A 12,323-nucleotide genomic window follows, 5' to 3' on the forward strand; every position below is an offset into this window, starting at 1 on the left:
AATTCGGAATCGTAATTAAAGCTTAATAAAGTCCGCCTAAGATGATTTTCAGTCGTATATAATGATAATAGCTGACATACATACGATACTCAGCACAGAATCGTTTAGCAGTACGGAGCAGGTCGAGCTTAATCGGATATTGTCGTATATAATTACTTATATCGATTAAACGCGTATGTTTATTCCTCATCACGTATATCGCCTCCAAAATAGCACGGATATGCCAATTTTGCGCATCAAATACGATTTATTAGCATGTATATATGTACGTAATGCTGATTTTTAACTTTTATATGCATATAAAAATGCTAGCTGGGATATTACTTGTATTACGGAAAAGCCGTCTTATTCTAAATGTAAGTTTGGTTAGGTGGCTTGCCGTCCTAAGACAAGGCTTGTTGAATAAAGTTTTTCCTATTTACTCGGTTGTGGGCTACCCCCCTCCAATTCCTCGGTCAGGTTCTCCGCCAGATCTCGCTCCACCTACCGGATTTTAAGGAAACACTATAGGGCTGCGCACAATTAATACTTTATGGTAGCGTTGGAGTTTACGGCTGGTTATCCGTTTGATCCGTTTTGTACTAAATTTAAAAACGGACGCAAAACGGAAAGTGAACACACAATCAATCCGTTCGATGACACCAGAAAAGCAGCATTACCATATCACCAGATTTCGCTTAGATTTTGCAAAGTTTATTAATGAATTATTCCTACAGGTCAAACATGAAACCCTTTAAATGTATATACTGGCCTAATATGCCAGTCATCATATGTTCAACTCTCGGCTGGGCGGTCAATCGAGAGAGGATTGTTGTATTAACCTCGTAATTGCCCTGTACGCTAATAACTTGCTGTGAAGTCTGTCGGTAAACAAGGGTCCAGTCTCAAAGGAATTTATATCCAAGGCTTTGCTTTGTTTATCGATTGATACACTGAGAATATAATTTCGTATTGTTTTTGAAAAAACATTCGTAAAACTATATTCGTAGCTGGTACAAATAATTTCATACCATTTAAAAACTTTCGTAGGCTTATTGTCTACCGCAAATGTTGTTATTACGAATGGTTCGTATTTTTTACGAGAGCACTTTCGTAGCTGTCTTGCATCAAAACCTATTTAATGCACGGTTGTTGTCTGGCATCATTATCGACGAAAACGGGATGCGAAGAGTGTACGAAGAGAAAATAGACTTGTGCAATTATGACCTTCTTGGTATGCAGTAGCTGTGGTTCTGTGGCTTGCGGCGTCGTCGGTTGTTCGTTAAGAAGTATGACAAACGAGCTCAGTTTGATTCCCGATAAAATCAGCATTTTTTCAGAGACAATAAAGATTTCGCCAATTTTCAATAGGTGTCGGTAATGTAACATACTGACACCTATCGGAAAATAGTGAAATCTAGTATTATTTTTATCCACAGCCTTTTCGTGCATTCGTAAAATCTACGAACCATTTTGTAAAATGCAATATTTCGTACGAATAGAGCTTTGTTACTATGTACAAAACATTCAGGATTGATTTTACGAATCTACTTCGTGGTAGAAAATAACGAAAGAATTCGTAAAGCAAACGGTCGTTTTCGTACTATACACCAAGTTTTATTATCAGTGTACCAACTAAATTCTAGATGTTTTCCTCAAAAACGATGTGAGTTTTTGTTATTTTACTTGATGACTTTACCTCTATACCTCTACCTTTAGTCAAACAGCGTGAAACGATTTTTTTATTTCTGACTGGCTGATTGCTCGATCTTACTCGGGGCCCCTTTGTCTCTCAGTTACTTGTACATCTTTTATTGTAACCACTGACGAACTGACAGCACACATAGAAGAAAATCCTTTAAAAACCATCGTCCTACACATTGTACTTGCACACTAGTACCCTCTGTTATGCATGTTGCGAAGTAGCTTGCATTTGCAGGGTTTTATGCTGTAGGGTTTTTACATTTGTATGGTTTTATACTGAAAACTCGAAGCAACACTCGCGCGCCGCGGTGTGGCCATGTTGCTAAACATGCTTTTTTGAAAAATGAGTGATTTTTGATTGGTCGAAAAAATTAACGCGTGTCTCGTCTGTTTATCTGTGTTGTAACGAAAATTGTCATAATGCAAGAAACAAAACGGTTTTCTTGCCTACTTCCTTTGTCAATTTCCTTCATGTTGTCCCCCAGCCACTTGTAAATCTGTCTTCTAGGTAATCCGTATAAATCGACAAATAGTCTTTTTTATGTTTTTTAACCTTCCCCTTGTTAATGGCCACCGTATTCCATCTTTCAGAAATCCAGCCACTTGCCATAACTGCTTTCTCCCCTGTTAGGGATCCCCCCATTGTAAACCCCCAGTGCTGATTCCCTTCTGTCAAGAAACATGTGTGCCAAGTTTGATGAAGAACCGTCCAGGCGTTTCGGAGTTAGGGCTTCCCCTCTTGTTAAGACCCCCCCTTTCTTGTCAACCCCTTCAGTTTTGATTCACTTATGTCAAGGAACATGTGTGCCAAGTTTGATGAAGAAGGGGTTCCCCCTGTTATGAACCCCCCCCCCCTTTTGTCAACCCCTTGAATTCTGACTCCCTTCTGTCAAGGGACATGTGTGCCAAGTTTGAGGAAGAGCCGTCCAGGCGCTTCGGAGTTTGGGCCTCCCTCCTGCTTTGAACCCATCTCCCTTTCGTCAATCCCTTCGGTTCTGATTTTCATAGGTCAACGAATATGTGTGCCAAGTTTGATGAAGAACCATCCAGGTGTTTTGGAATTAGGGCCTCCCCCTGTTAAGAACTCCTCCCCCTCTCTTGTCAACCCCTTCAGTTCTGATTCCCTAATGTCAAGGTACATGTGTGCCGAATTTGGTGGGGAACAGTCAAGGCATTCTGGAGTTATGGTGGAACATACAAATATACAAACAAATATACAGTATGCTCACGCTCACTTTTACATATGTAGATAGAAACAGTTTTATCCAACAACCACCGTGGTATATTTAAAAAAATCTATCATTTTGTATTATTTTGATAAAAAAAACATGATTTTCATCATTTCGTTTTTTTTCGTTTCATTAATCACCACGAACAGCAAAAGAAACGGCAGCACTTTTGCCGCAATGTTACGCGCAAGATTTGAAACGTTTCAAATCTTGCGGGTGACTTTGCGGTAAATGTTGCGTTAGTACAGTTTAGGACAGTCCGCAAAGTCAATCCGGATACATTGTGGGTTGTTCCATATGATTCCATGAATTTAAAGTAGCTGTCAAAATGCCGCTAACGCAAACGTACGTATTCTGCTCCGGCCTTATCTTTGCAGGGTAGTTGTCCGGGATTCATGCAACATCCCAGGTAACCAATAATCATTTCCAATGCAATTTAAATGCAAGTCAATAAGCATTTAAGTTGCCTTAAATGCTACTTAAATGCTATTTTGGCAAAATATGCGGCTACTTTACTGCTAGTCCTCTTATTGTGCTGACAATGCTTATTTGCAGCTAGCTACCGACAAGAAGAATTTAAATAGAATTGTGGATGCCAATTTGCAACAGTTATGCAGTCAAAAGGTTGATAAACAGCAACCTACAGTATAAAATGCCAGGGATGCTAATAAACGATTGATTTACTGCTTATACTAATGCTCATTTGTTACATGGGATCTCCTGCCCATTGCATCCGTCCAACTTTAGTTACCTTTTGGATACTGGGTTGGCCATAGAGCTGTGCAAGTTCGTCCTCCACCTCGTCCATTCGTCTTCGAAAACTCCAAGCACACTCGCAGTCTTGTTCTAAATACAGCTTAGTGGTGTAATTAGTTAAACTGCCGACTCGACTAGAGATTGAGAGCTGTGAGTTCGATTCTCACCTTCACCAAGTCTATATTTTTGGCCTAATATCAAGAATTTTGCAGTTTGCCTAAGTCTACATTTTTCACGTTTATTCTTCCCCAACAGAAAAACTAAATACAAAGTTAATTCAAAACTAATTTAAACTATAAGATATTAGTAGAAAGCGATTGTTGTTGGAGACAATGAGTCGGAGTTCCAACCTACTATCCGCTTGGCTATTAAGTCCTACAGCTGCACCATATGCCATGGCACAGAGAGGACGGACCTGTATTACGGAAAAGCATCAGTGGAGGACATAGCTGAAGTCTACGTATAGTTATTCAGTCGGGACTAGAGCATTTCACGGACAGTGTACGGGGCACAATAAGAAGCAGTACCATACTATGCAGCTGGTTGCACGAAATGACGTTAGCTGAATAAAGGCCCAGACACAATGCATACGGATTTCAGGACTGGAGACGTAAGAAGCGATGTTGGATGTCTTCCGAGGTGTATTACAACCATTGTAGTTCATGAGACCAGGGGCGTTATATTTATTGTACAGTCCATAAAAACGACGGCAAGAAACCGCTGAAATTAAATAGCACCGATAACATCTCCTTTAGAATTTAAGTTTATAGAGCGGGCGGGAGAAGTTACTGCAGGCACACTGCATCCTGATATCTTCGTGTAGGGAGAGTTCAGTGAGTTGTGCGAAGGGAGCGAGAGTGAAATTGAAAAGATCCAAACGAGGAGTTTGTCGCGGACTTCCATGGAGCGAGGATCGTTGTCGCCTCGCCTGCTTCAAAAGTAGTATATACTCAAGAATATACGTCATTTTGTTTGCGAGTGAACAGTTGTCGCAAAATTCAATTGTCGGACGGATCGTGGATCGTGGCACGGATAATTCCCATAAAGTGCTATCCAGCTGTTCCCCATGCTCCGAATAAAGAACGAAGACCTTCACCGCCGCATGATCGTTGTTGCCTGCCCCGGGAAGGATTTAGAAAACTGCTGCAAACGTCGAGAATAAACCTTTTTGCGAGTGGAGTCCTGTATATGTGCTATGAAAAGTTGTCATAATTCTGATACGGTTCGTAACGGTAATTGTCAGAGAATCTACAGTCTACAGTTACCGTCATCCAACGGCTACAACTTTTGTCGTACAAGCGGCTCAGGTAAAGGACCTGCCAGTCTACGTGCGTTGGCTAATTGGCCTGCCCTTTTATCCACCTTGTGTCAATGCTCAACGGTAGTTCGTCCACGAAACTAATCATCTAACGGCCGCAGCTTTCGTCGTGGTAGCTGCGCAGAATAAGATACGACCGTTCTACGAGTGCCGATTGATTAGCGACCTCATCCAACTCGTGTCAACGAGCGACGGTGTTGCAATGGTGCCGGGCCATGTTGCGAAACATGCTTTTTTTGAAAAATGAGTGGTTTTTGATTGGCCGATGGAATTAACACGAGTGTCTCGTCTGTTTATCTGTGGGGGGAATTCGGAGAGGATTGATTAAGCTGTGCCTCCGCTCTTTGTTGTTTGATCCGCCTAAAAAACATTTTGTTTTAATAGTAGCTTATTCATCCGTTGTCTAGCTAATAACCAGTTAATAGGCACTTAGTAAGTTGTTATACAACAAAAATGTTGAGCGATAAGTTTTTTCCTTGTCTGCGAGCGTGCTGGACAGAGCGATCGTTAAACTGAAGGAGCTCTGGTCATCCTTGTGCACTCGCTACAGGTATGATTTACCTTCTAGCTCACTCGTTATCGGTTTTGCGTCTTCCTCAAATAGCAGTGTCTAGCCGACTCTAGAGTTTTAAGCGCGACCGAACTAGTCGTTTGTTACATTTTACACAGCAGATGTTTCTTGATTACTACGATAGGTAAATCTTTTCTGTGTTGGATCTGGTCAACACAAAGTTTCTAGATGCAGATATTTCTTATTTCTAACAGCACAGTACTGGGGTGGCTGTTGCCGTATCAAGAATTCCTCTTTACTGTACTCAGTCCTGGGCTTGGGCTACTCTTCGCCAATTCGTTGAGCGTCTCGATGAAGGCAAGTCGGCTTCGATCTAGTTGTGTCAGTTAGCATGTTAAACCTCTCTATTTTTGATGGGGGGGGGGGGAGAGGGGGGGGGGGTTCTAGAAGAGAGCTGATTTCACACGGCACAGTCGTACGGCATCCTTGCGACGTGGCCGTACCACCGTAGCCTCTCAACTTTCACCAGGTATACAATGGGAATCTCTCCAAGTAGTGCCTGCAACTAGTGGTTCATCCGCCTGCGCTACTTTCCGCTTTCCGTTTGTACTTCGCCAAAAATAGTCCACAACACCTTTCATTCAAATACGGCAAGTGCATGTATGTCCGCCATAAGCAAAGTTACTCTCTAAAGTCCGTAGAGGGCTCCAGGTCTGCTTAGCGTTTCGTACAGCGTCAGCTTTCTGCGGCGGCATATGCTCCTTGATCCAAGCGTCTTGCGGAGGGAAAAGTAGGTTTGACTTCTAGCTTGAATGCGCCATTGAATCTTCTTGATCGTACGAGTTGCAGGCACTACTTGGAGATATTCCTCGTACACCTACCGAAAGTTGAGCGACTACGGTAGACCAGCCACGTCACAAACGATGCTGAACGACCGTGCAGTGAAATCCGTTCTCTTCAAGAACCCCACCAGGAATAGAGCGGCCCAACGCGCTAGAGGGCTCGACCAGGTTGAAGCCGCCCAGCAAACCACAAATCGTATAATACTGTGTGAAAATCATCTTAAAAATCGCTAAACAAACTCGAAATCGTACATAAAGCTTAATAAAGCGCGCCCTAGTTTACATTTATTCGTACAAAATGATAGTAACTGATTCACATACGATTTTCGTCAAAGAATTGTATACCATTATGGAACTAATCATGTTGAGTCGGATTTCATCGTACTCAAATACTTATGAATGTGAATTGTTTTCATATAATTTGCAGTACGTATATCGCCTCCAAAACAGTACGCATGTGCTGGTTTCGTGCATCGAATGCGATTTTTCTAGATATATATCGGTACATATATCATATTTGTTACTTTGATATACGTACGAAAATGTTTGCTGGGCGATTTGCGAGTGTCGAGACGCGCAACGAATTGGCGAATCTTGATACGACAAGAGCCACCCCGGCTCTCGGCTGGTAGAAGACGAAGAGCAAAGTGCTTCCGAACCACGCATGTAGCACATTACTCGCTCCAGGGTAACTTTGATCAGGCGCTTTTGCTAGAGCTGTTCGCGCTCGACTGTATCGTATGCAGCCATGAAATCTGCGAAAATATGAAGCGTGGGCAAAGTCCGCCTGATACCGTCCTACGAATTCTCCTGCTATTAGGGATAGACAACGTAACAAAATCTAGGAGAACACCATGATAGATGACGTTGTTTAGCGTAATACCGAGGGTAATTACAACAATCTTGCCGATCGCCCGTTTTGTAGATGGGACAGACCACACTTTCCATCCAACCCTCCGGTAGTTTCATCTTCCCCCAAATCCTTGAAATCATCCAGTGAAGTGCCGTTGCTTGCGGTTCTTGGCCAGTTTTGTAGAATTCTGCAGGAAGTCGGTTCTTTCCGGCGGCTCTGTTGTTCTTAAGCCAATTGGTTTCTCGCCGGTTCTCTTCGAGATCAGCAGCCGGCATGCTGTTATGGTTTGTAGGCACTCCTAAGTTAACTTCCGTTGTGTCTCCTTCTGTTCTAAGTAATTCATAGTAATTCTTCGAAATACTATGAAACTCAACTTGAAGGAAGGGTTGAGATGTTCATCGAAGAACCGCTAGCCCCTGTCGACCACCTTGAGTTCGTTTGTGGCCAGGTTTTCCTCGTGGTCTCTATCACACATCAGGCAAGCGAGAGGTCGTGAGCTCGAATCTTAATACAATCAAGTCATTCGCTAGGGGGGCTCCGTAGCCGCAACCTTCATCGCCGCATGAATCAACCAAATAAAAACTTTTTCTTCATAAACACAGTGAAGGGTCAAATAGGTAGGATCGCCAATGTGATATCCGCTAGTGTGCCTGGCATAGCTAACCAAAAATTCGTGATCGCGAAAAGCTCACATTGCTTTGTCTCACCTTTTCACTGATCCGGTTACACTAGAGAAACTAATCCACTTCTTGGCCAGTCTCTCAATTCATTTTTGTAGGTTACACTCATTCAGCGACTCTACCAGTATTACAAAAATATTCTGTCGTATACTTTGGGCAGTTTTTCATACCTATTTGTTGGAATAGATTGATTGAATCAGTTCAAACAGTGCATAATTCAATGAGGTTTTACTGAACTTAACCGTACGTTCTATAATTTCAGTATTGACAGCAACCCAGTGCCGTTGCAGTAGGAACAGGAAGTAGCGCTGACAGTAACACTAGCAACAGCAACAGAGAAAAGAGTCTTCAATCGATTGCTTTAAATCAGGTATGTATGACGGGACAGTGTTGATTTATTTGAAAATGCATTACGATTTACTCTCCTTTCTAACCTATGTAGAGATTTTAAAAAATACAAGAGTTAAGCTTCAGATATTCTTTGCGGAATATTTAGAATATTAAAAAAGAGAAACAAGAAAAAAAGGAAAGGAAGCTTATGTTATACGTCGATGTTCTCTGATTAAGATATATATTGCTAACTTGAATTATTCAGTAAATTTGCTCAATATAGAGGTACCGATTTGTCGGTCGTATTGTTCAGAATAATGTTTTGAAAGATTTCATTGTAGATTTTTCATATTTTTCAGACATTTTACACCAGCAGCAGCGGCAGTGCCGGCGAAGCACAGCCCATCGCGCATAACATTATCGTACAGCAACCGCAGAACAGCGCAAACTATTGCTTCCTGTGTCGCCAGGATTGCGGCAGCCAGGCGGAGTTCGCAGCCCACATCCGAGGTCATTTCGTCGATGGCAAGATTTCCGCTACCACCGTCGATTCGGCAACGCTTTTCACCCGGCACATTGACGTCAACGGTAGTGGATAGATCGCGTTTCTTTGAGAGGAGCTGTTCAGGGAGAGATTTGGTTGTAACTTAGTTTGGTTTGAGTGAACAATTTTTAATTTGGTTGGAACTTCATCGGCTTGATTATGATGACCAAATGTGGGGTTTCACTCATTTAAAATCTTAAATCTGAAATGACGTTGGTTACAGTCATTATACCGTGAATTTCGAGCCAAATTCATAAATTCGAGTGGAATGTATTTGTGTCGTTTTATTTTTTTTAACAATTTTATCCAATTACTGAAATGATTACCACTTCCTGTTGATTGAATCTAATGTTGCTTTCGTTTTATGCATCACTTCGAAGCAATAAAACTGAAGCAGCAATCAACGTATTTAAATAGAATGAGTAATGAGATGATACCTTAATATTTTTATTGGAATTTTTATGGTTTGCAAACAATTTAAGTAATTTATCATCATTCAGCTATCCAGATTATTTCAGATCGCAGGATATTCAAATAGTGAATGTTTCGTAGGTTAAAACACTCACAGTTCTCAGCTCAGTTCTAGTTGTTATCTGAGTTATCTCAGTTACTATTGCTTTAATGCAATTACGAAGCCAATTCACCGTAAACGGTCTTTAACAATTAGTTAAATAACATTTTCTATTGGACTTGCTAAAATGCCGCCGTTGGAATTAAAACTACATATCGATTTGTACAGTGATCTCTCGGGTATTAGTTTGGTTAGGTAATTTATTTTGTAGAATGATTTTAACAGAATAAGTATAGAAGAAAATGTATTGAAATGATCTTGAAAAGATCTAATGCTACTTTTGGATGCCAGTAGATTATATTGTACCTAAATCAAAATTGATAGGATGATTTGAATAAAACCGAATAACTTTAAACAATGTACTAGCGAGTTGTTTTGTGTTTGGTAAACATCATTTATCATTCTTCTTCAAACCTACATCAGGTGTATAACATTAACACTTATTACTAACATTTCATTTATTCCAACACAATTAACCGGAGAGCAGTGAATCGGAAATCACCTCATCTAATCGGAAGATACTCGGAAATCCGTGTGCCGTAAGCTGTTTGAATAAATTTATCAACTTTGAGCTATTGGGTAGCAAACAATTGCAGCTTCAAGTTAATCACATTAACTCTTTAAGCTCCAGGAATAGTGTTCTACATAAATCCACTTAATCAACATTTAAAGCTGAAAAATTTGTCCAATTGGAGTTGAGTACTTTCCTTCCAAGAACAAATTGGTCCTTAAAAGTGGTTCTTTAGCGGCCATAAAAGGGTTCATTTGTCCGTACCCTGTAAACAAGTGGTCGCGATCTAATGCTCGTTTCTGTCAGTGCCCAGCCCAACCTACTCTGCGCGAGTACCAAACCACTTGGGGGCATCGCATAGAGACCCGTACGCGTACCTACGTTTAAAGCAGTTTTCGACTATTGCGCGTTCAACGTTCCGTTACGCTGGCTAATCGGCTTCAGAGTTTTGTAATCTTTCGGCAGCATGTGCCTTTATCGATCTCGTTTCACTTTCTCGTAGGTTTATGTACGTGTTACATTTTGTAGCCTCTGCACTGACCTGCACATTTCCGCGCATCATCTACAAAAAAAAAAGTCTGACGCATTACAGTACACTGTGCTCGAAAGTTATCACTTAGGAAGATCATCAGTTCATTTCAATTAGTATGGGTTGAGTTTTCCTGTTTAGTTATATGACTGCATGTCTATATTCTTGTGAGGAACTTCATGTGTTTTTTTATTTTACGATTCACATCGAATCAAAAGTATTTCTTTTGCTGCTACTACTCGCATAACAGTCCCATTTATATAGGGAATGGAACTGTGATGTGGGTAGCGACAGTTCGTGCGTTGAGTGTAATAAAAACTTAATTGTTACTTGGGTAGTATAAGATTTAAAATACTTTGAGATTGCAACAATATTACACGGAACAAAATAGTGAACCAACGTAATCATTTCAACACGTCCCAACTAACATATTTCTTTAACAGTAGCTAATTCGGATACTGTATAGCTAATTTCTGTGGAACAAGGATACAATAATTCACACAATTTTATTATGATTTTTGTATTTGTATACCTAGTTATATATACAAATTATTATTGTTATTATTTTATTAAGATCGATTTATTGACTTTTAATTTTTCTAATTGTCCCTTTTATACTTAATAATTGTATAGTTCGGGTCAAATCACTATGGTCTCTTTAATAGATCCTTTTAGAAAGTGTACCCGTTTTAGAGACTGGGTCGCAGGCTGCAAATTGTTTTATTGCAAATAAACTGGTAGAGGAACCAAAACAAGACCCATTTCATAACTCTTAGAGGGCCATTAACGCCAAATTGAAATTATTATTTCCCACTGGCAATTGCAAGCGCGATTGCATAAAGCGACATGACACAGAAGCTGGAGAGCGCGCGAAAGATAAAACTCCTTCAGGAGTAATTCAGCACTAAAAGTTTATTTTCAAACTGCACTCAACATCCGGACGAATTTCTTGGAGGATTACGTTTTCGCTGTTGGCGAAGTATGGTTCTTTCGGCAGTTTTTAAGATAGAATAACTGATCAAGCTACTTACTTACTTACTTAATTGGCCTAACGTCTTATGACAAGGCCTGCGCAGTATAATTTCTCCATCTGTTTCGGTCCATGGCAACTGATCTCCAGTTCCGCGGGCACCCAGTGCTCGCCAGATCTCGCTCCACCTGGTCTTGCCACCTCGCTCGCTGTGCCCCTCTTCGTCTTGTTCCTACCGGATTTGATGCGAAAACCATTTTTGCAGGATAGTTGTCCGGCATTCTAGCAACATGTCCTGCCCAACGTATCCGTCCAGCTTTAACCACTTTCTGAATACTTGGTTCGCCGTAGAGACGCGCGAGCTCGTGGTTCATTCTTCGCCTCCATACACCGTTCTCTTGCACTCCGCCAAAGATGGTTCTTAGCACCCGCCGTTCGAAAACTCCGAGTGCTCGTAGGTCCTCTTCTAGCAATGTCCACGTTTCGTGCCCGTAGAGGACAACCGGTCTAATTAGCGTTTTGTACAGTGTGCACTTTGTACGGGGGCTCAGATTGTTCGACCGCAAGTGTTTGTGGAGTCCGTAGTAGGCCCGACTTCCGCTGATAATACGTCTTTTAATCTCACGGCTGGTATTGTTGTCCTCTGTTGCCAGCGAGCCAAGGTATACGAACTCGTCGACTACCTCGAACTCATCCCCGTCGATTACCACGGTGCTGCCCAAGCGAGCCCTGTCGCGCTCGGTCCCGCCCGCCAGCATATACTTCGTTTTAGACGTATTTATCTGCAATCCAATCTTCTCTGCTTCGCGTTTCAGTCTGGTGTACTGATCTTCCACCGCCTCAAATGTTCTGCCGACAGCATCCACGTCGTCAGCAAAGCAGATAAATTGACTGGATTTATTGAAAATCGTGCCCCGCATTTCGATCGCCGCTCGCCTTATAACACCTTCAAGCGCAATGTTGAATAGCAGGCAGGAAAGACCATCTCCTTGTCGA

The sequence above is a fragment of the Sabethes cyaneus genome, chromosome 1 (assembly GCF_943734655.1).
Source record: "Sabethes cyaneus chromosome 1, idSabCyanKW18_F2, whole genome shotgun sequence".
Lineage (NCBI taxonomy): Eukaryota > Metazoa > Arthropoda > Insecta > Diptera > Culicidae > Sabethes > Sabethes cyaneus.